At 38.9% G+C, this 20,916-nt stretch overlaps 1 protein-coding gene across 8 annotated transcripts in view; it reads left to right on the plus strand.

The window, feature by feature from the left end:
- NCOA2 (nuclear receptor coactivator 2) overlaps nt 1-20,916 on the plus strand; it is a 283,938-nt gene that overhangs the window by 101,942 nt on the left and 161,080 nt on the right. For all 8 annotated transcript variants that reach the window (XM_018058431.1, XM_018058425.1, XM_018058430.1 and 5 more), the window contains exon 2: nt 1,646-1,702. The gene's annotated coding sequence lies outside the window, so the exon portion shown is untranslated. The remainder of the gene's footprint in view (nt 1-1,645; nt 1,703-20,916) is intronic.

A 20,916-nucleotide genomic window follows, 5' to 3' on the forward strand; every position in this document is an offset into this window, starting at 1 on the left:
GTCAGCATAATGAGTATATTTACCCCAGGAGCACTGTATAGAATTGATGACCCCTATTATGTAACAGTTTATTACACACTGCTCATGGACTACCACTTGAGAATTTGTTCGTTTTATTTACTATGATAACTTCTTATTTGCATATAGACTTCCTTTTGTTTTTCATGAATCATCTCTGCCTGATTCCCTAGCTGCATTTCTTTATATATGATGGGCTCCAGCCTGAGCAGGTCCTGGTAAAAATGAAAGTGCGTTTTCCTCCATTTCTTTCCCCTTTAGACCTCTCAGGTTATGAAATCAGATGTTTCTAGTGCCCTAGAACAATGGCAGTTTGAGTATTAAATTAATATTAGGGGTTTTTTTTTTTTTTTTTTTTTTACTGTTAGGTTCTATTTATTCTAAAGAATAAAGGGCTCAGAAGAAAGTTAATACTCAAGCCTGATAATGATTCAGAGTATGAATTATTACAGATTGGTGTCACCTGAAGGGAAAAAGTACAGTAGCTCAGTTTGTAAAAACATTCCTTGAAGCTGATTAAATCCAGTAGCCCATAATAGCTAAAATGAAAACATGCTACTAGCAGCCGTGCAGTAGCAGTTGTGCAGTTTTTCTTAGATCTGTAATGTACACAAGAGTGGTAAACGTTCATACACAGAAAATCTCATAGGCACATATTTGCCGTGTTCATATTCTGGGCTGTGCATCTTGAAGGAAACTTCTTAGGTGCAGTGTAAGTGACCCTTGTGTGGGTCAGAGGAAGTGTGTGGTCCTTCATTGCTAAGTTCTTCTCAAAGGTACAGGCCCAGAAGAAACTTGGGGAGCTGTTGCCCTCATTATTGAAAATGTTCAGTTCTAACTTTCTTAACCACTCTTACTTCTGCAGATTGCTGTAGATAGCATCATTTTTATGGTTATTTAAAAATTTGTTTTGGCTCTGCCGTGCGGCATGCAAGATCTTAGTTCCCGACCAGGAAATCAAACCTAGGGCCCTTGCCAGTGAGAGCCAAGTCCTAACCACTGACCCTCCAGGGAATTCCCTATTGCATCATTATACTCTAGACTTTTTAAAGTTATTCATTTTTGAATGTCTTTGTTTAAGCAGTTATGACAGACTTTTATTTCAGTAATTTCAAGCCATTCTTTTCCATAGAGGCAAACTGTAAATCACAGCAAAGTAAGATCAGTATGCGAGCTTAATTAATCATTTAATTAAATCATTCATTCATTCATTTGGCAAACATCTCTTCTGCACTGTGTTGCTGTGGGGTGGTCTTTAGGAGTGCCGTGTAAAAATGGGTAGCTCGGGCCTCCTTTGCTTTTATTCAGTGAAGTGCTAGTGATTAGACAAGCAGCTACCAGAAAATGTAATATGTTTTATGTTGAGAACTCAAAACTTGATGGGTAGACACCTCATAATTCGCTGAATTGGGAGATACTGAAATGTGGCCTTGTCTTATACTAGTGTGAACAAATAAAAGTTGTACAGCTAGTCTGCTTCTTGATTTACATGGTGTCAGTGAGTTACTGAGTAGAGAGATGTTGTTAATGAATATTACTTACATTGGTTATAAAAAATACCGAATCTAATGAGTCTGACAGGATTCTGCATTTTTTGTTCATATTTGTTCATTTCTTTTTATTGCAGATTTCTCTTGGATTTGGCTACACATTTATAGATCTTCTGCACTGTGTACAGTCACAGGTGAGTTAAAAGTAAGCTTTCCTGTTGGTATATTCTGATTTTTAAGTATAATCAAACATTTAAAGTTATTTACAATTGAGCAATATAGTATATAAATAAAATGAATGTGAATTTTAAAATGTAGTACATTTGTCTACATTTGTTTTGTTAAGAAGATTCAGTATCCACGTTTTAGAAATATTTGAAGGTAAAAGGACCATAGCTGTTTATCAGTGTTTGTTGTGTGTATTTGGGAAGAGTTTACATTTACCCATTGGATGAGGTGAATTATAATTTCATAGCCTGGCAAAATGTGTATATTTATTTTTATACATAAATAAAAGAATGGTTGCTATAGATTTCGGCAGCAAATTTCAGTCTTATATAGGTAGATTTAACAAGCAGGCTCTTCTGGTCCAACCAGTCTGAAATAGCTTCTCAATCACTCCTTCTTATCACACAACTCTGATTTATTTTTATCATAATGTTTATGATCATGTGATATATTTTTATTTTTAGTCTCTCCTACTAGAATATAAATTCCATGAACATTGGGGCCACTTTTGTCTTGTTAAAAACAGTATCTGCATCTTAGAATAGTGCTCATTGAATAGGAAAGACTGAATAAATGTTTGATACAGTAATTATTGGGTAATAGATATTAAGAATTGATTTACATTCAGAGTCATTGAGCTCTGCATCTGGAAATACAAACTAGAAATAGTTCTTCATACTTTTCTCTAAATATGAAATTAATTTCTATCGCATACTTTTTAAGTACAGAGCTCTTAAATGCTCAGAGAAATTACCTGTGTTACTCAAGTATGATTAATCAGGGTAGAAGTCAGAGGATAATGCTTCCAATTCTGTATTTTGTCAGCATCCTAGTAGATTCTTAGGATTAAGTGATGTATAAATCTGACGCAAGTGTGGGAGCTTCTCGCCTCCTTACTCCATCATGCTACTATGATGGAAATGTTTTATGATACCTTTATGGAGAACAAAGTTTATTTGACCTCAGCTGTCTGGTTTTAATTTCTGAAAACCAAACAAGTTACAGTTTTCCCACTACCTGTCAGTGCATACAAAATGTAATTTACTTAAGTTGTGCTCTCTTTGTAGACTGAGGGAAATTTGGGGCCATTTTTCTGCTCTCTGGTGTTGATATTTGAATTCATTATTGAAGGTAGCTATATGCATAAGTTGACACAGCTGCTACCTTGTGTGGTTGGCAGTTATTCCTTAAGTGTCCCAGGATGTTAGTCACTGCTATTGGTTTGTCACCTTTCATTTTTTGTATGCATTGTTTTTTGATCTGTTTGACCCTCTTTAAATACTGGTCTCTCCTTCTGCCATCATGGTTTTTTATTTATAGAAAGGACTAAGTCTAACCTCTAGGCCTTTTTTTTTTTTTTTTTTAAGTTAAATTTTGGGAATTACACAGCCATTTCCTATTTATATCTAAGAATTCCTTTGATAATACTAAATAACAGCAGTTATTACTTATAGCTCCCTCACTGTGTGCCAGGCATTATGTAAGTGCTTTTCATTATCTTCAGAATAACAGATAAGGAAATTGAAGCTGAGAGAGGTTAAGTGACTTTTTCAAGGTCATATCAAGTAAGTGGCAGTTTGCCACTCCAAAGACTTTGATCTTAACCCCTGAGGTCCATTTTTCTGCCTAAGTAGCCTTAAATACAAGCATATTTGTGGCAGTAAATGTAATATAGGAACATAGTATTCATATTTGAGGACCTAAAATTAATTTTAAAATAAAATATTATGGAATATTTTGCTTATATTTCATTAGTAGGTCTTTTAACCTTTATTTCAAACTGTATAACATGACGACTTATTTGAAACTTAATGATGCCCTAAACAATTTAAAGTCCCACTCTGGCACTTTAATTTCATACTCACTTTTGGGGGGCAGGTGCATGGGAAAAAGCCATTTGGACTCATTTTGTTGTTGTTGTTGTTGTTAAAAAAAATATGGTATCCTATGAATCAGAATTCTTTATTCCTTGCAGTATTATAAAGACTATGTTGTGAGTGGCATCTGTGATTTGTTGGATAAATCACTTTTACAGAGAACAGGTTGTGTGAAATATTGTGACTATAGAATTACTTAGAACCCTTATCTTGGATGGTGTCATAATTTATGTCTCTGTGGAGACTTATTTTAATTATTTAAGAAATGAAGTGACATAACTTTGAGATAAATCAGAACTTTATCTTTCCAGAAAAGAACTTCAGCTTTCCTTATTTAGTTTATTTTCAAGGTTGAGTAGGATATATAATACAGAAATATTTTGAGTCTCAAATATATAATATACTGTTGTTGTTTAGTCGCTCTGTCCTGTCTGACTCTTTTGTGACCCCATGGACTGTAGCCCGCCAGGATCCTCTGTCCATGGGATTCTCCAGGAAAGAAATACTGGAGTGGATTGCCATGCCCTCCTCCAGGGGATCTTCCCGATGTAGGGATAGAACCCGTGTTTCCTGCACTGTCTGGCAGCTTCCCTTACCACTGAGCCACCAGAGACACCCTATAAGATACTGTACATGAATGTACATTAAAATTTTGATTTGAAAACATGATTAAGTATACTTCTTCACATTTTCCTAAAGGATTCTGTCTCTGAGTGTAAATGCAAATTCCAGGTTTGAATAGTGGAAGAGAATTCTGTAGTTTGAATTTAAAAATTTTTTTAGTTGCCTGACTGTGCTTCCTAATCTATAGCTTCATGAGTGTTGCCGTTGCAATCTCACATTTTAAGCATTTTTAAGGTTGGCCAATAAAAATTTCTCAGAATTGATAGTCAAAACAGGAATGTTAGATAAATCTATTTTGACAATGTGGCCTTGAAGTGTAATATTCCCTTTGCTATGGAAACCTCGGCTCACTGTGGAGTCATATATATTGTGTATTTATTTATAAGTTTATTTTCTCTACTATAGAGATATCTGGGGTGGGAACAGAATGGGATGGGTGGCTGAAGGTTGTTCATGCATGCTAGGTTAGATCTCAACTCATCAGTACCAACATGGAGAGAGTTCTCCAAAGTGCAGTAAAGCATGATATACCTCTTGTGGTATGTTGTATATTCAGTGCTAAACACTAAACAGTATATTAAGTGTATCAAGACATAAAAGAAATTATGTCCCCACTAGTTGAAAATACGTTTGAAATGAGTATTTCTTGGATTTTGAATTCCTTCTTTGTTCATAGGCATGAAAAGATTTGTGATTAGGTGTCAGATTTATCTGAGAGGTGTGTAAATTCCCATGAAGACAGGCAGCTTGATTTGACTGCATATCTGAGAAAATCAGTATTATTCTAAACAGAAATGTAGTATATTAATATTTAAATGCTTTAGGCAAAAATCTGCCAGCATTTAATTGTATTGCTATTTTGGTGATATTTCCTTCAGATGTCAGCAGTATAGGCACTGTGATTTGGAAAAATAAATATTTTGACGGTTGATAAAATGCCCTTGGCCATTTAGCTATTCAAACTGGAATCCTGAGCCCACCCCCAGTCCCCTGGGTAGAACCCTCTGCTCCTTGTATGTAGAATGGACCCAGGAAAAAACAGGCTTACTGGTCAGTTGAAATTATCTTCCAGTGGGTGTTATTGACACAAAGCCACAGTTGGAAACTATTTGTGTGACATGCCAGTTTTTAAAGCATTTTTCCTCTTCCATTTTCTTCCCTTTTTATGCACACATTCATGTAAACAGCTTGGTTTAGTTTTTCCCCATGAAACTACATTCGTTCAGCACCATTAACTTTCCTTTCTCTCTTCCCTCCCTCCCTTCACCTTCAGGCCATCCCTCCTTACTTCTCACTCTCTTCTCTTTCAGAATATTAATTATTTATTTCCTGTTAGTCTATGCTAAGTGCTATGGGAAATATAAAGAATACCTGCCCCAATGTGTTAAACTGGAAAAGGAGTACTGCTAAATATTTAACTCCGTATTTCCTTGCAGGTTCTTTCCCCATTGAGTTGGCTTTCTGATCTTTCTCTTCAAGAAGAAAACTGAGCCTTGATTTCTGAATTATATGTCTGCTTCTGCTGAAAGTCTTAATCTATGGTAGAGATCAAGGCAATAGCAACAACAGCAAAAGCTGTCCCTCGTAAACAAATGTCCTGTTTACACGGGGGCAGTGGTGCTTGCAAAGTGCGCTCCTCGGAAGGTGCACATTCTGGGAGGTAGGTGAAGTTGAGACAGTCGGAGAGTCCAGGCTGTCTGCGTGTAGGGCAGGGGTCCAGACAAGCAAAGTGATGTCAGCTCAGTGCATTGTTGAAAGACTTACCAGAAATAGGGCAGAATCTGGTTTTTATGGTTCATTCAAATGCTAGAATAGCAAAATTTAGAGTTGCAGAAATTTAAAAACATGACTTTTTATAAAATTCATCAGGATGTTTCTTGGGCTGTAAGTTGAATTTCAGTGTAGAGAGAATTCACTGGGAGAGCACTGTGTTTTTTTAATTGATAAATTCTAAGTGTGACTTCTATTGGCATTACTGGTGTTCTTTGAAAATAATTAAAATTAAAAGTATGGCCAGTCTAGGGCTTCCCAGATGGTGCTAGTGGTAAAGAACCTGCTTGCCAGTGCAGGAAGTGTATTGATCCCTGGGTCCGGAAGGTGCCCTGGAGAAGGGCATGACCACCCACTCCAGTATTCTTGCCTGGAGCATCTAATGGACAGAGGAGCCTGGTGGGCGACAGTCCATAGGATCACAAAGAGTCAGATACAACTGAAGCGACTTAGCATGCATAGCATGACACTTCAGTTTCCTCTTAAAAGCTACTCTTAGCCTTGTGGGATTAGATGGCTAATGCAAAAATATTGCCAGTCCATACCTTGTGTTGATCTTTTGAGTTAGCATGTCTTAGAAGAAGTAGCACTGGAGCTAGAATCTTCTGAGAAAGAAGTAGAGATCTGTAGTGTAGGTGTATGTATGCCTGAGAGTGGGCAGAAGTGGTTGCAGATTGTTTATATTAATAAAACTTATACTCTCTTGCCATTTTTTGTTTCTGGCCTTTAGATTTCAGTTCAAAGTTGTATGTTCTACTTAACCTGAATAATAGAGTTGTTAGCTTTAGGGAGAAAGTCTGCGATAAGCAGAATTGCACATTTGTGCCACCGTAGTAACAAGTGCATGGCATTTAATGTGGGTCAGTTTCTAGGGTAAAGAATCTGCCTGCTCATGCAGGAGACACAAGAGACGGGTTCGGTCCCTGGGTTGGGAAGATCCCCTGGAGAAGGAAATGGCAACCCACTCCAGTATTCTTGCCTGGAAAATTCTGTGGATAGAGGAGCCTGGTGGACTACAGTCCATGGGGTCATGAAGAGTCAGACATAACTTAGCAACTGAACACACACACACACACACAAGGAATTTTAGCTATGCCGTTCACTTTCATTTTGGAAGAAGTGACAGATGTATGTTATTTTCTGGACAGGTGTTAAATTTGAGTCAACTGATCTTGCCAGAATTTCCTTAAAGAAAAAATAGCAAATAAAATCAAGCTGCTTCCATTAAACACCTCATAGTTTATTTTTGAAGCACAAATCACGCATGTTGTTTTCCACTGTTCATAGCATCTAAATGTAAGGGATAAATTAAACATTTATTTATAAAATTATCCATATCCATAATGATTACGTAGCACTTGCCTTCTATCCTCCTTCCCTCCATCCCTCCCTCCCTTTCTTTTTTTCTGTGTTTCTTTGCTGTTGGGATATAGAGGTTTCTGTTGAGACTTCCATTGCTAGCTTGAGACTCAGAAAAACTGGACATAACCTGAAACATTAACAGTGAATTTTGAAACTTGTGATTTTAACCCAATTTTGCACGTTAGGTTTCTCAAAGCCTTGTGTGCTACTTCATGAATGAATCATTGGTTTCTTCAGTCAGTGGAAATATATTTTTTTGTTCTAGTCACAGCTACAGTTCTGCCTTCCCATCCAAAAAGAGCCAAGGGGAAGGAAGAAATATGTAGCATTTAATAATGGCTTTTTAACCATATACTATAGATGTATATAGTCCACTTTTAGAGGATCTCTTAAGTACATGTCTCCAGGCAAGGTTGAGAGATTGTTGTACCATAGTCTGTAGACTTATTTGCCTTTATTGCTTTTGGAAGTATTCAAAAATACTGAATTGATTTAGAATTGATAATTTGAGGCCTTTGCTTTCTTTAAACCACAGTTTTAGCCTTTTTGGTGCCAGTTAGATAAAATTCTAACATGAGCAGAAATCATACATTTGAAATTTTGTGGTCTTCACCTTGAAGGATGGGTAGTCTGTTAGCTGTCAATATTACGGCATTGGAGCCCAGTTTTATTGTACCTCCTTGAGAAGAGCAAAGGACCAAAAAGCATGGGTGTGATGAGCTGGAGTAAATTTCATCAGACAGATGAATGGGTGAGCTTGTAAAAGACTTTACCGTGCTTGTATGAATACCAAGACTTTGACTTCTTAACCTAAACTGTGAAAGAATACCTTTGAAGAAACAACTGTGTTGTAATTATTGAATTGGTGCCTTAAGTTAGAATAGAGAAAATAAGGCTGGAGGAAACAGTTTACCTTGCAGTTTCTTTGAGTTCTTTGTCACTAAAAAGGCTGTTTGATCTAGATTTCTAGTTCCTCCTTTTATATGGCAGTTTTATTACAGCTCAGAAAATAAACTATTTGCTAGGTTATAAAATAAAGTTTGAAAACTGTATGGTGGTTACTGATGCTATTATATTTGTAGGAAATGGAAATGGAAATTTCCTTTGACTTGAATTAAACATCTGTTAGACAAATTAAGTTGATTTTATGAGTTTTACTTATATACAATAGTAGATTTTGTGCATGAACCCAGTGGAATCTTGATTTTAGATTTTCTTTGACACTAGATGCTTTGGAACATTAAAATTGTCCCCTAATGTAGAAGTTAGATGTTTATTGTTGTTACTCCTTCAGAATATTCCCAAAGTTTCATAAAATCTTTATTGTCCAAGAGGTAAGTTATTACTTCTTTGAACTTGTTGACTGATACATGATATGTAAGTCAAGATCCATCTCAAACTTTTTCATTAAAGAGAAAATATTAAATCTTAGTCTTTGTAACATACTGCTATCTTTTAACTATATTAAATATATTGTGATTTTAACATATCCTAAATTCCAGTCCATATTGCTCTAAACCATAATGTGTGCTCACTTTATCTATTTCCCATCTTTTAATTTTTTTCTTCCTTATTTCTAAAAGGAAGGAAAAAGACAAAACTTTCTTCTTTGTCACCACAGTGACTGTCATCAAAACTGTTCAATGCCAGAGCCAAATGATGTCTGCAGCACTGGCCACGATCCCCACGGACATTCTTACCTGGTGGCTCTCCTCTGGCCCTAAGGGGTCCAGCGGGTGCCACACCAGGAGCTATACGCTTACCTAATTGATCATCCTTGACCCTAGAGGCATTTGTTTATTATTATGTATTTATTTCCACAAATTTGATACCTTTGGCTTATTACGGTACTTCTCCTTCAGTGTTTTTGTCATTACTTTTGCTGAGGTCTCGGCTGATTAAAGGGTCCTGTGTCATACTAAATTTCAAGGGCTGATTGTGAAAATAGCATACCTGATCATTTGTTTATATGCTACAGTGAGGTTTCATGAGTTAAACTGTTCACATTGTTTTGAAGTAGAGATAAATGTAGGTTACCTTGAGGGGTAGAGAGAAAAGGAAAAACAAACAGTTACTATTGTTTTTGGCAAGATATGGTTCTTGACCTTTACGTGTTTTGTATGAGTTTCAACTCTGAATAATTCTTTGTGTCAGGAATTGAAGTATGTTCTGATCATGTCTAAATTCTCTTTGATTGAATTTGAGACTGAACCACTTTTGATTTTCAAAGCTTTCAAATGGGCCTTAATGTATGTAGTGAAACAGAACTTGGTGTCTTTCAACTCACCTGCTTTTAATTGAATCTTGTAACAGTTGCAGAGACATTTTATGCCACCTTCTATATTAGTTGAGGAAAGTGATTCTTATCTCAGAAAAAGAAACTTGATTAACTGATCCTGTCAGATACTACAAAATGAATTTCATCAGAAGCACTAGAAAGATGTGGATCAAGAATGTGAAGGAAATTGAGTTGGAAGCATCCTACTTCATTAGAACTTTTTTCATTATATAGAGCAACATGTTAGTATTTTGTTTTGTTTTTTCGTTGTTTTGTTCACAGAACATTTTTAACATTACTGCTGCCCGTATATGTGCATGTAACTTTTCTGTCAGTGTGTCACTAGATAGATAAATTCATTTTATTTAAAAAGAACATTACTATATTACCAAGGGATTTCCCTGGTGGCTCAGATGGTAAAGAATCTGCCTATAATTTGGGCGATCTGGATTTGATCCCTGGGTCAGGAAGATCCTCTGGAGAAGGGAATGGCAACCCACTCCAGTATTCTTGCCTGGAGAATTCCTTGGACAGAGGATCCTGGCAGGCTACAGTCCATGGGGTCGCAAAGAATCTGAGACAACTGAGTAACTTTCACTCACTCAGTAACTCATATTACCAAAGATTGATAATTATGAGGTGACCCCAAACAGGTAGAACGTAGGCCATGAACACAAATGAAGACTTAAGTGTTAAGTCATCTGTGTAATTAAATGTATAGTTTTTATATTTGCTGAGATGTCACAGTTATAGGCCATTCCGCAATGTGATTTCAGCACAGAGACATAAATGTGGAACCAGGTATTGTCAACACAAATCCTCTTTAAATCCTAGTGCAAATGTAATAGCAAGTTCTTGGAAGTGAAAGATCGTTATGATTCCTCGCGTGCATATTGTTCTCATCATGTGCCAGGTAGTGTTTTCTAAGGTCTTTCTGTAATAGTCCACACAGCCCCCAAGCAAAGCCTAGGCAACAGCTGCTGCTACAGTCTCTCTCTAGAGATGGGGGGAGAAGGTGCTGGGAAGCCCAGCGACCTATCCAGTGATGTGTGCCTAGACTAGCTGCTAGCTAGATGCAGAACTGGGGCTGCAGTCTGAAGTTGGTAGTGTTTTGCCTGTGAAAGTTTGTTCTCTTAAAAAATAGAGAACAAATAAACAGACCATTCACACACACACAAAAGATAATAATTTCAAAATAAATAAAGTTTCAAGCTTACCTTCTAAGTTTGGGGGAAAATGTGACAAGGCTTAGCATTTTATTGGCTGTCCCCTTCTCCCAGTTAGGCTCTGTGAGCCCATGGAGTTGCTAAATTGTATACTGTATCAGAAATGATTATCTGACATTAATTAATAAAGGGAAATGCAGGTCACAGAAATTATGTTAAGCTCTTCTTTGGCTTCAAATGAGGTTACACAGATAATTCATTCAATGGGATTTAGATTTAGATGTTTTATTAACATGGGTTGTTTCGTCTGATGGATGGAAAAAGGGCTACCTCACTTTCTTTTTCAGTTCCTCTCTTTAAAAATAGGTTTTCTAAAAGAATAGTAAAAAGGCCTATCCTAGACTTCCCATACTAAGAAATCCTAGGACCTTTTCACACAAAGAGCAGAAAATGTTCCATTCAAAACCAAATTTCAGTTGTTATTTAGAAAAAGTTATATTTCTAAGAGTGACTAGAGAGTTCTTTCAATTACTTGACAGAAAGCTTAATTTATATTGAAGTACAGTTTCTTGTTCATGTCGACTATATTATATTTTAAATAAACATGATTTAAATGAACAGACGTGGCATTTACATTTTACAAAATGCTTAATAGTTAGGCTCCCCTTCTTCTCAGATTTCCTCCAATATTTTCACACAGCTGCTCTGTAGGATCAGTGCAGAATGTCTTTAGGTGCTTATGAGTTGTCGTGATGTAATTCAGAGTATTCATCATAAATACAAAAGAGGTTTTAATTACCTACCACCTCAGACTGACTTTATTCACAGCTGAGTTTCCTTTTTCTTGCAAAGCTGTTTTTTAAGCAAATACCAAATAATTTAATTAATACTGTGACATAGGCTTTAATGTTTTGATAATTCGTACTATTTCTTAAAGCACTGGTGAAATCTACCTCTCAGATTTCTTTCTGAGTCCTTACCTCTATTGTAACTCATGGTTGTTTGTTGTCTCTTAACATTTTTTGTTTTATATGCCCTCCAATAGTGGCTTGACCACATCTTTAAAACATAAAGTGTAGAAATATTTTTATAAATCAGAATATAAAGGAGTTTTAAGAAGGAAACTTTCCTTACATACCTACATTCTGCTAGTCCTTAAGGTATACATTATTCCATCAAATTTGTACTCCCCTCAGCTTGGATTATCCACATTTTATCTTGGAAATTTCTGAGACTCACGGAGTTTAATCAGTGTCATATAAGAGGGCAGGTTGCTCTAGAATATGAAGCTGGGACTGTATATTCCTCAGCTCTGTCCTCTTTCACGGATTGTGTCGCCTCCTTTAGTGATGCAAATGGAGCTTCTTGATCAGGTGAATCTCTGATTTGTTTTTCATTCGCTGGCCAACTGGCGGTGTTTTCCAAATTAGTCTGTTTTCATTTTGGAGCAGTTATTGTGCCCAGAGTAAAATAAGAACGCTTTAGGTTTCAGAAGCAAAATATATGGCCTTTGTCCCACCCACATCTTTTATGTAAGAAGACAAATGGAGAACAAATGTTAAGTTACATAAATGGGATTACAAAACAATGTAATCACACATACAGAATAAGGTATTGTAGCAGGTGCACAGGGTGGGAAGGTGAGGGACACTGGGCCCTCTGGCGTCCCTCTGCACACTCTTGACCTGTGGCTATCTTGCTGTGACATCTACTACACTGCTGTGTTTTCTAGACCATTACAATGAGAGTAGCTAGAAATGAAAGAGAAACACAGGGTGTCTTTTGTGGATGGGACTCAATTGCCACAAAGACAGAAAAACAACTGCTAGTTACATCTGAGCTGGAAGTGTCCTGAGATGCAGGCTCTTAATGGTGACTACTGCACTCCAGGCCCAGTCCAACTAGATTATCAATTTTCCTGCTCTTGTTGATCAGGAAGAAGCCGTACCATGTGGGTTTATACAAAGTTCTGAGTAAATTCTTAGATTTTAATTTACCTACTAGAGGTTAATGTATTATATCTGATAGATTCTCTAATTGAAGTATAATACCTCATGTTGAAGAGGTTTTAAGAAAAAGTTAATGGTTACTGCTTTAATATAAGGATATTATATACTTTTTAAGAGTAGTCAGCTGCAGGTACCTTGGACACAGAAAAAAGATGCAGGGTTATTGAAGTAAAGCCTGCCTTGAGGACCCCTTTTTTTTCCTCTCTCTTTTTAAATTTTTATTAATTTTTTTTAACATCAAAAACATTTTGTATTGGGGAATAGCCAGTTAACAGTGTTGTGGTAGTTACTGGTGAACAGTGAAGGGACTCAGCCATACATATACAGGTATCCATTCTCCCCCAAACCCCCTTCCCATCCAGGCTGGCACATAACATTGAGCAGAGTTCCATGTGCTATATAATAGGTCTTTGTTGGTTATCCATTTGAAATAGAGCAGTGAGTACATGACCATTGCAAAGTCCCTAACTGTCCCTTCCCCCTGGCAACCATAAGTTTGTTGTCTAAGTCTGTGAGTCTCTTTCTGTTTTGTAAGTAAGTTCATTTATATAATTTCTTTTTAGATTTCACATATAAGGGATGTCATATATTTCTCCTTATCCTTGTCTGACTTACTTCATTCAGTATGATACTCTCTAGGTAATTTGGAAGACTCGGCAGTGTCCACAGGACTGGAAAAGGTCAGTTTTCATTCCAATCCCAAAGAAAGGTAATGCCAAAGAATTCTCAAACTATTGCACAATTGCACTAATCTCACATGCTAGCAAAGTAATGCTCAAAATTCTCCAAGCCAGGCTTCAGCAATATGTGAACCATGAACTTCCAGATGTTCAAGCTGGGTTTAGAAAAGGCAGAGGAACCAGAGATCAAATTGCCAACATCTGCTGGATCATCGAAAAAGCAAGTTTCAGAAAAACATTTATTTCTGCTTTATTGACTATGCCATAGCCTTTGACTATGTGGATCACAATAAACTGTGGAAAATCCTGAAGGAGATGGGAATACCAGACCACCTGACCTGCCTCTTGAGAAATCTGTGTGCAGGTCAGGAAGCAACAGTTATGGACATGGAACAACAGACTGGTTTCAAATAGGAAAAGGAGTACGTCAAGGCTGTATATTGTCACCCTGCTTATTTAACTTATATGCAGAATACATCATGAGAAATGCTGGGCTGGAGGAAGCACAAGGTAGAATCAAGATTGCTGGGAGGAATAGCAATAACCTCAGATATGCAGATGACACCACCCTTATGGCAGAAAGTGAAGAACTAAACAGCCTCTTGATGAAAGTGAAAGAGGAGAGTGAAAAAGTTGGCTTAAAGCTCAACATTCAGAAAACGAAGATCATGGCATCCGGTCCCATCACTTCATGGGAAATAGATGGGGAAACAGTGTCAGACTTTATTTTTCTGGGCTCCAAAATCACTGTAGATGGTGACTGCAGCCATGAAATTAAAAGACGCTTACTCCTTGGAAGGAAAGTTATGACCAACCTAGATAGTATATTCAAAAGCAGAGACATTACTTTGCCAACAAAGGTCCATCTAGTCAAGGCTATGGTTTTTCCATTGGTCATGTATGGATGTGAGAGTTGGACTATAAAGAATGCTGAGCACCAAAGAATTGATGCTTTTGAACTGTGGTGTTGGAGAAGACTCTTGAGAGTCCCTTGGGCTGCAAGGAGATCCAACCAGTCCATCCTAAAGGAAATCAGTCCTGGGTGTTCACTGGAAGGACTGATGTTGAAGCTGAAACTCCAATACTTTAGCCACCTGATGCGAAGTGCTGACTCATTTGAAAAGACCCTGATGCTGGGAAAGATTGAGGGCAGGAGGAGAAGGGGATAACAGAAGATGAGATAGTTGGATGGCATCACCGACTCAATGGACATGGGTTTGGGTGGACTCCTGGAGTTGGTGATGGATAGTGAGGCCTAGCGTGCTGTGGTTTATGGGGTTGCAAAGAGTTGGACACGACTGAGTGACTGAACTGAACTGACTGAGGTACATCCATGTTGCTGCATATGGCATTATTTCGTTCTTATTAATGGCTGAGCAATATTTCATTGTATGTATGCACCACATCTTCTTTATCCATTCCTCTGTTGATGGACATCTAGGTTGCTTCCATGTCTTGGCTGTTGTAGACAGTGCTGCAGTGAACATCGGGGTGCATGTATCTTTTCAGGGAGGGCTCTTTATTGTTAATATCAACTTGAGTCTAATCTATTCTTCCTGTTCAAATTCCATCTCCCTACGTCCCTAAGACATCTCTTCTTTTTCTACTGTGTGGTTTTGTTATACTGAGCTTAGAACATTGCTTTTCAAAAATTAGCTTTGCTCGTTCTCCTTTTCTTCCCTCTCCTCATGGTCGGCTTCTAGTCCTCATTTCTCTGATTCCTGTTCCTAGTCTAGGTTGAGTTAACATTTCTGAAAATGTCAAATCAGCATCTCAGCAGCAGTTCCCAGTTGAGCTCTACCTATTGTCCAAACCATAGCCTCTACCCTTTCTCTCCTTTTTCCCCTCCTGATGTTTCCTATCTATTTTAAGCCTTGAAAGTCTTAACTTATACTGCCACAGGGAAAGAGGCAAGCTGCCTTTCCTGAGTAGGAGCCCAATAATCAGTTGAAATCATCTTTAATAGTGCACGCGCGCGCGCACACACACACACACATCCATACATACATACAATCACTTAAGAAATGAAACTCACAAGGTAACCACAAAAGATCTGACAAGGCATTGAGTAACAAAGTAGAGATAGGCGAGAGTGGGCCAGAGAGTTGAGGTTCCTCCCCTTCATATTTTTTCCTTTCTAGCCTTGTAAGAAGAAATAAATACGATGAGAGCTAGAAACCTTTTAAGAAATGATGGGTTAGCACCTAAAAAGTCAATTTTCTAGGATTTCTCCCTCTTGAAAATCACTGAGTATTTTTACTAAAATGTATTTTCTTAAATGTTTTCATTGTGATTACTTCCTCACTTCCTCTCACTTACGCCTTGTGAAGCCCCCTCCTAGGGGGAGAAGAAAAAAATGAAAGAAAGAGAAGGGCATTTATTCTTAAAATTTGTTCCCAGCTAGAGCTTTGCACAAATTGTTAGCTGGGAGCACAGAATCCTAGAGGTTCTGAGGAATAAAAAACGGTGATTAAGCACGTTACCTTTAGACTCCAACAGGTAATCATTTGAATATTTCATCTTCTTATCGCATTTCCAGCGTACGTTGCTTTTGTCAGGAGTTGTTGTCATTGTTGGTAGGCATCTACTAAGGAGATGAGAGAGCGATTTTTTTAAAAGGAGGAGCTCTCTGTCACTCATTTATTCCAGAGGAGTACTTTGTGAACATTAATGTTTCTGAATTTGTGAGAGTAAACTTGTGAGAAAGAGGGAGAAAAATTGCTCAAAATATCACCAAGTGAAACAAGTATTATGCTATGGCATATTCAAAACTGCTGTTCTAGCAGTGTTGTCTTTAATTTAAAATATTTGCCAGGTAGATTACATAAAGAATTTAGTACTTCTTTTTTTTTTTTAACTGATTGCTCTAGCAGTGACATAGCAAATAAAAAGTTAAGCCCCAGTCCTCAGATCTGTGTGTCTTACATTAGAAAAGGCAGGACTAAAACAGACTTGCATAGGAGCCACTACGCAGTTCATCAGAGTGGTCCCAGCCAGTGGCTGTGAGATTTTGGTTATGCTATTTCTTTTTCCTGGACTCAATACATCAGAATCTGTTAGATTACAAAGAGAAGTCCATTGTGACCCTGCAGTTAATCTTAAAAAAACAAAAACCACGAATAACCATTTAAAATGCACATCATTAGGCGTTACAAATACTTTGGGCTTGGAGGAAATGAAATGTACAGGGTAAGTGACGCTGCATACCTTCTCTGTGTCCGACTCTTTGTGACTCTATGGACAGTAGCCTGCCTGGCTCCTCTGTTCATGGGATTCTCCAGAATACTGGAGTGAGATACCATTTCCTACCCTAGGGATCGAACCTACATCTCTTGCACTGGCATGTGGATTCTCCACCACTGCACTGCTGGGAAAGCCATAGAGTGAGTAGCGCATCCCTGAAGCAGTGATTCTAATATCTGGCGCAGTGTGAATCCCCACTCGTTTTCTGTCTCTTGCCTGGAACATTTCTGGAAGTCTTTTCTCAGTTTCATGGATAATCTCGATTAGTAAGCTAACAGTTCGCATTGGGGCACAAGTGTTCACCAGAGGAGGAGCAATGTGGAGTTGAGCCTGCGAGCTGGAGGGTGAACTCTGCCTTTCCCCACTTCTTTTCTCAGTGCCTTGCCATGCTAGTGGGTCTTTCTGGGGTGAAAATGAAAATCCAATATGAAGTGAACTCACACGGTGTATACACACAAAGTGAGCATATTAGCATTTTAGAAAAATGGGACCTGTGTTCACTTTGAATGACACAGTTCATCAAAAGTGGATCCTATCACTTGGATTCAACATGATACCAGACTCAGCACTAGCCAGCTGACACTGTCATCCCTGATTTGGAAAGAATCTTGTTATTTATGCAAGGGAGATTTTATAGTTGGGGAAAAAAACAAATCCAGTGACCTGCCTAATTTCATAGGAATTACTTGGTAGTATACATGCAGTCCAGTGGAGAGTTCTCTTGCCCATCCAGCCGCCTTTTTAGATAAGTGCTTTTGTATTAGTAGATGTGTGTTTGATATCTTTCTTAACCTTTATAATCAATCTGTATACATCTAGTTGGGTATCCTGAACTGAGATTAACATGAGCCCCATGCTGAGATGCTGAAATTAATAATAATATTTTTACTGTACATTGGTCTTGAGTCTCCTATAAAGAAGTTAGAAAATAACACATGCATTTACACACTTAAGAATTTGTGGGGGCCCAGAGACCTTCCATGTTTGTTACCTCCTACTCTTTATGGAGTTCCATTGTTTTGTATTGGTATCCAGTATTCAGAATGGTAGTCCTAAGGAGCACAAGGTCTTAAATCACAGAGGAAGAGAAAATTATCTTTAGATTGTTATATTTACTAAAATAGGACATTATGGTCATGCATTTTAGGAGATCTTTGAATAATAAACAATGAACCAGATATATCATCTCAGGAGCAGGTTGATGGTGGTTTTGTTATATACTTGCCATTTTGCAGACGTGAAAACCTGGAATTCTGAAGCTCGATGCTTTTTCTAAACAGACACCTTGAGTAGCTATGAATACACCTGCTGTGTGGTATCATCAGGACTCTGGGGTTCGTCTCCCTTTGCTGGGAGGCCTCTAATTCTGTTCAGTATTGTTCCGTTGGTCGCTACTACCCGAGAAAATTCAGCGGGGCGATGTATTTTCTAGTTCAGAGTCTTTTCTGGGAATATTCTCCCACCACTTGCAGTTTCCCTACCTTTTCCCCTCATCTACGGCACATCATGTTTTCTGTATTACTAACCACTTCTGCTTCCTGAAGAGCAGAGGGATTTTAGTCACTGCAGAAGCATCTTCACACCTGGGGTTCCGAATATACTCACAATGCTTCCTGAGCCTTTTCCTCAGGAGCATCCACAGTTGGGCTGACTGATAGCACGTGCCCCTCATCCTCACCCCCGCACCCCCAGCAGATAGCTATACCTGGTGTGACATTGCTCCTACTCAGCTGCACTGGCCTTCCCCCTTGATATTTCACATGCAGTGGGAAGTCACCAACGGTGTGAGGCAAAGCCGCTCTTTAGAGAAAGGGGCCCGGTGGTAAAGGATAGGATGAATTCCTGTGAGGAAGAACTGAATCTTGGTCAGGAAAAGCTCCAAGGGTGTACAGGCAGGTGCCTGCACCCAAGTCCAGTTTTTTTATTTTTCATACTGTTCTTTCTCCTGTAGTCCATATGAGTCACTGAGGACACAGGTAAGTCTTAACTTCCATATTTCACCCTATCTTTTAAGAAAAAAAATGTAGCTCAGGTGTACACCCAATTTGGGTTCATGAACACCTGCTGAACTGGCTCTGCCCTTCTTAATTCATCCATAGGAAGTAGTCGGTGGACTGCGTGTAAAATTCAGTATTTCTATATCTTACATGAAATGGGGAAGAATTCTACATAACCAAACCTGATCCTTTAGTTCCATCAAGTTGATTCCCTGGAAAACAAATGAATTTTGATTTACCTGTAGTTTTGTGTCAGTTAAAAAAAGTGTCCGGGACTTTAAAGTAAGTAACCTGGATTCCTACTGAATCGTGGTCCGCTCTCAGATGGTCTAATTCTGGTGCCGGCTTTTATCATCCTGAAAGCTTCACGTGTCCCAGTTTCCAGGGGGCTTAGGCTTCTGCCCGGCTCTGGGAACTTCTCGCTTTGTTTCACGCACCAAAGGAAGCAGTCGGAGTCCAGCTCTGTTACTAGAAATCTTGCCTTCCACTAGGGTATCCCTAAGCGGAGGGCATATTCTTTGCCTAGGCTTTCAACTATACTAATGTTTAGTTTATATAGTGCAAAGTGGCACCAGCAATGAAAAATAAGTATAGTTATTTATTTTGCTGCCTAATTAGAGGCTAGCACAGGTAGATGCTTCCTGGGTAGCCCTGGAATCTTCGGGCCATCCAAAAGACACTCAAACTAGTATGAGCCATACTGGGGTTCATTTTCTCACATATCTGGGAAGTCCAAGGCCACAACCAGCTCTGGGCACATCTGGATGGGAGATTTACATGATGTCATCCAGAAACTTCTCTCTTTCCTTTGTCTCCACTTTCGTTCTGTGTTGGTTTCTTTTTTCAATTAGGACCTTATGTGATGGCAAAGAAGGCCCTCAGCAGCTCTGGCCTTCATCACTTTAGCAGCCAGCGTTTCCCTTTAAAGAGAATGTTTCTTTCCTGATAGTGTCCTATGACCTGATGGTGGAGGGTTACTTGCTTCAGCTGGAGAGAGACTAGGCCAAGATTAAGGTTGTTGTTTTGTGGGGTTTTTCACTCATCTTTTTTCAAGCCCAAGCCTCAAAAAGTCCTACCTACTCGTCAGAATCACTGAATATGCCTATAAGTCGCAATCTCTCGTCACAACCACAGATATGTGTAGAGAATCCACTCTGTGCCATTCACTGGACTAGATCCACTAACTACAGGGGCTTCCTGGTGGCTCAGCCAGTAAAGCATCCACCTGCAGTACAGGAGACCCAGGTTCGGTCCCTGGGGTGGGAAGATCCCCTAGAGAAGGACGTGGCAACCCACTCCAGTATTCTTGGCCTGGGAAATCCCGTGGCAGAGGAGTCTGGCGGGCTGTAGTCCAGGAAGCCTCAAGAATCAGATACAACTTAGTAACTAAACCACCACACCACTAACTATGAGAAAAATCACAAATTTTTCTCATTCAGAGTTTATATTATCACAGAAATGATAGCTGTAAGAAGGTGGTGTATAAACAGTTCTGTGACTGAGGGAAGCACCCATGGGGACATGGAGGCAGTTCCAGGCAGAGGGCAGCCTGTATAAAGGTCCAGTGGGGAGAGAGGGTAATTAACCGGAATAATTTCTTAGAGATGCCACAGACATAGCCAGAGGTCAGGATCGTAGAGGTTGTTGAGGCCAGATCATCTGAGAGTCTGTTCCTTAGGAAGGCATTTTTACTTTCATCTTAAGTGCCTTGGGGAGCTATTGAAGGGTTTGATGCAGGAAAATGAAATGAGGAAATTTGTATTCTGGAACGAATACCCTGGTCTGGCGCACTTGCGCTGGAGGACAGCACTGGAGGCTGAGCCCCCTTGAAGCCATTGAAGTAATCCAGGTGAGATGATGAGGGGAGCACAGAGTTGGTGGCAGAGCCGATGGCTTATATAATGCAGAGCTGAGCAGTAGTAAAGCAGTTTGGTTGCTGTGTGTTGTTGTTTAGTTGCTAAGTCATGTCCAACTCTTTCGTAACCCCATCGACGGCAGCCCACCAGGCTCCTCTGTCTGTGGGATTTCCCAGGCAGGAATACTGGAGTGGGTTGCCATTTCCTTCACCAGGGGATCTTCCTGACCTAGGGATCAAACCCATGTTGGGAGGTGGTAATTGAAGGCTCATGGGTAGAGGACTCATTTCAGGTTCTACAGATGACCTGACTTTGTCT

The sequence above is a fragment of the Capra hircus genome, chromosome 14 (assembly GCF_001704415.2).
Source record: "Capra hircus breed San Clemente chromosome 14, ASM170441v1, whole genome shotgun sequence".
NCBI lineage: Eukaryota > Metazoa > Chordata > Mammalia > Artiodactyla > Bovidae > Capra > Capra hircus.